At 35.0% G+C, this 4462-nt stretch overlaps 1 pseudogene across 1 annotated transcript; it reads left to right on the top strand.

Moving 5' to 3' along the window:
* Positions 1-2066: 2066 nt before the first annotated feature.
* Positions 2067-2155, top strand: BDBG_16683 (annotated as a pseudogene). The gene has a single exon. The product of its transcript is annotated as a tRNA-OTHER (tRNA).
* Positions 2156-4462: the final 2307 nt, after the last annotated feature.

Raw genomic sequence — 4462 nt, forward strand, 5'->3', positions numbered from 1 at the left:
AGGCTTATATTCTCTATAATATCAAGACTCTGAACAGGGAAAGTCTTGATAGAGAATATACAGTAGTACATATCTTAGCAGTTTCTGTGAAAGGTGTAAAGCTTGTGTGATTGAAAGGTTGCCAGCTTGTGAAAAGTTATATGATGAATGAATTAGTAAGCCAGATCATGTGACCTGACATCTTCACTTATCAGAGTAACTATACACAATGCTTTATACAAAATTCACCTTCAAATCAAGTACAGGTATAAAAAATGACTGGAAAATGTGTAGTAATGAAAAACCAGTCATGAGATATATCATTTTATATCTCTCTATTCTTCTATCTTCTTTATATTCTCTTTTAAACATGTATGTTTTAATGTGTCAAGTGATTTAGTAAGCTCATTCACCGCATTCTCAGCAGATGAAACATATTGAATAGATATCTTGTTCTTGTGAACAAGAGTCTGAAGAAGGTGGAATCAGATCTCTAAATACTTTGAGCAGTGTGAAATTGCTTCAGAAGAGGATAGCTCTATGATGAACTTATTATCAGCATGAATTGTATAAGTCAGACCATTGACTGTAATGAGAATGAGGTGACAATTGACATTCAGATTGTTGAGATGAGATGAGATGAATTCAGCATCTTCTAGAAGCTCTCAGAGACAGACAAGCTCATATGCGGTCTTGAAGAATGCAATATATTCGGTCTCTGTTGATGACTTGAAGACCTCTGTTTGCCAGCAGCTCTGTCATGCAACGGGGCCACCTGCCATGTAGATGATATAATCAGTGGTTGAACGGGATCCTGGATTCCTACCGGCTCAATCGGCATCTGCATATGCTACAGGTTCAATTTCAGCACCTCTGTAATAGGGTATACCCTCATTGATTGAACTCTGTAGATATCAGAGTGTACACTTGTATGCAGCCCAGTTCTTTGATGTAGGTCAAGAGCTGAATCATTCAAGAAAGCCTGCAGTGAAGCTCATATCAGAATGTGTATTAAATGCCAGATATTACAGAGATCTGATATCAGATTGATAGAATCATAGTATAAAATCTGCTGTGTATACAATCAGTTTCTTATCATGATTCATGAAATTGACATTCTTCTTCATAGAAGTGAATGTAGAATGACAGTCATTCATTGAGAACTTCTTCAGAAGATTTCTTACAAAGAGAAGTTAAAACAATGTTAATAAAGTTGAATCTCTATTAATCTTCATTTCTAGATAGTGATTGAAGTTCTCTACATTCTTAATCTTGTAATAAGCAGCTATTTCAGCTTTGACCCAGTTCAGATCTTTGATTTTCAGGCTGTAGAGATGAATATCATTCACATAGATGATTATATAGATCTGTCTTTCATCATGAATAAATAGTCTGATATCATAGAGACTGACATGAAAGTCTGAGTACAATAGCATCTTTCACAGCTTCTCATATTATAAGAGTGCTGCTTGCTTAAGACTGTAGAGTCTCTGCATCAACTTACACACAAGATTACCACAGTCTTCACAGAATTCTGTGAGTTGATTTATATATATCTGTTCATCAGCAGGCAGTTGAGTATTCAAAAAAGCAGTTATCATATCTATCTGCAGAACATACCATTCTCAGAATACTGACATTGTCATGAGAGCTTGTGAGATGAATGCAGAGACAACAGATGCAAAGATTCTTGAGTAATTAACTCTCTTCTGTTGAAGATTTCTGCAGACAACTCAGCAGGCCTTATAGCAGATAATCTCACTCATATTATTAAACTTTTTATCAAATACTCATTGACTGTGAAGGACACTCATTTGTAATGTTCTCTTAATCAGTTATCAGATCTCTATCTATTTCAAACAGTTGATCTCTTTAACACAGGTCTTGTAATAATACTTTCATTTCATAAAAGCTTTGACACATGTGAGGTTTTTCAGAATCAGAAGTACAGTGATCTCAGAATCAGTAAGTAGATCTTTAAGACTGTCTCTCACTGAAGCTTCTCTCACTGTAGTGATATTTCTTATAGATGTTGAAGAATCATCAGATTCAACTGTGAGTTCTGAGGAATTCAGTGTATTCTGCACGCCCCGGTGGCCGAATGGTTAATGCGGCCACCCGGTAGCACCTTGGCGTGGGAAACCAAGGCGCGTGGGTTCGAAACCCGCAGGGGATACATTAAATCCGGAACTCAAGCACCTCAGGTTTCTAATAAATACAGAGATGTACAAATCGCTCCAATGAATTGCTCTATGTTCCTGGGCTGGGAAGTTATTATCGCATGTATCTAATTGTCACTCCTTTGTATTTTCCTATGTTCTTGTTATCTTGGCGTGGTCTCAACACCTGTATTTCCTCCTGTATAATCAACACTTGACCTGTATTTAACATCACGCAAGGACTCATCATAAGCTCCGCTTGCATATGAGTATAATGGAAGAATAAGAATAATAATAATAATAATAGTGTATTCTGCACTAAAAAGGTAGATATTCTTGTGAAGATATCACAGTCAATTCATAAATTATTAGTGAGTATACAAAATAATGAACACTCAGGTTGGATTTTCTCATCAATAAACAGATCATCAATTGATGAATCAGAAATCATTGCAATCTCTTAACAGACTGCAGTGAGTAGGCCTGATGTTACTGAAGGAATTGCTGCAGCCGCTTTACAGACTGCATTGAGTAGAACCTTCAGGTTGTGTGAAGTAGTTAGTATTGATGAATCAGCAAGATGAAGATTCTTCTGAAAGATGATGTCTTTTGATATGTATAAACATCTGTTAAAGAGGTTCATCAATCTATAATTGATAAAATCATCATATTTCACAAAAATCAACTCTTTGAAATGAGAAGTCATCTTATTGATGAGCTTGAGAACTATCTTCAAGAATGCTTTGTAACCTCATCAGCAAATGTCACATGCAGAAGATAAAGCTCTAAGCCAGGCCTCATACAGTGTAATCAGCTTTGTATTTTCAGAGCTCTCATACAATATTATTGAGATTGATATAAGGTTAAGCAGCTCTGTGACTCTAATAACTGCCTCATCATACATCTTTTCCAGAGCTGAAGAGTCTATTAATAGTGATCAGAACTTCTCAAGAATTAAACTAATTGATTATTCAGATACTTTATCTTACTGTGAAGTATAAGAAGAAGTCAGCTCTCATTTTATTTCTTCACTGAGCATATATGTCATAACTGCATTGAAATTCAATTCTTCACAGTCTGAGTGAATGATTGCAATGTCACATCTCAGCAGATTCTTGATAAATTGATTGAAGATCTGTATATATCTCAACATCTCATTCTTGCATTTCAATAGAAATATTCACCTCATTCAGATAGCATCATCTGTAATCATCATTGCAAGCTTCTTGTCAGTATAAGATAATATATCATTCTCAGTTTCAAGAGTCTCACTATCACTGAATATATTCACTCAAATCTTCAAGACCTTGCAGATGGCATGATGTGGTGTGAAATCCTTGTAGAAAGCACATTTCTGTTGAGTCTTAACACATGTAGCACTGAATGATAATTTTTTCAGACTGATAATGACTATATCAAATTGCAGGTCTCTGATCATTTTTAATATACTATTTTTACTGATATGATCAAGTCAATGATGTCACTCATCTATTGAAAGCTGTTTCAAAAGAACTGCAGATAATCAAGATGAAGATGAGATAATAAAGAAATCAGTATCTGAATTCTTAGAATTGATTAACTATTCAATCCTCTCACAGCTGAAAGGCCTCAAAGACCCTGCACTCAGATCATAATCTGTTGAGATTGTCTTTGATTTTGAAACAGCCACATATGCCACTGCTTCATACATTGAGTTGTTCATTATCTCATGAAATGTCAGTGAGCTGTTGAATAGAATGTAAATATTATTGTGAGACAGATTGATGTAGAAGATATCACTGTTAATAGATAACAGAAACTCAAAGTAGTTTCTAGTGTTAACTTGTATATCACAGTAAATATAGCTCTGGCATTTCATAAGTTCAGTGAAGATTAGATTTGCAGATAGTCCTGATACATAGTATACATGATTGAATTCTATCAATCTTTCACTCACTGAGATGAATGCAGTGCTGACACTCTGAACCTTCAGAATGACCTTATTGATCACTTGAACTATTGAATTATTGATTGCTATAAGTTCTGAAAATCATGATTTATCACTCACTATGTGACATCCAGCGCCTCTATCTCATATAGTGAGGGAATTCTTGTGAGGTTTCATAAAACAGGCTGGTACATTGATAATCTCTGCAAGGTTTGTTATCTGATAGGTCTCTGATGTATCTGTAGTAAATAGTTGAGTTCTACCTTTACTATTGTTCTTTTTCTTCTTTTTCTTGAATTTCTTTATTCTCACAGTATTGTTTATTCTTCAATTATTCAGAGCACTGTCTGAATTGATCAATCAACAGATGTCAAAGTGAGATCTCTCATATTCAGAA

This window comes from Blastomyces gilchristii (assembly GCF_000003855.2).
Source record: "Blastomyces gilchristii SLH14081 genomic scaffold supercont1.4, whole genome shotgun sequence".
Taxonomy (NCBI): domain Eukaryota; kingdom Fungi; phylum Ascomycota; class Eurotiomycetes; order Onygenales; family Ajellomycetaceae; genus Blastomyces; species Blastomyces gilchristii.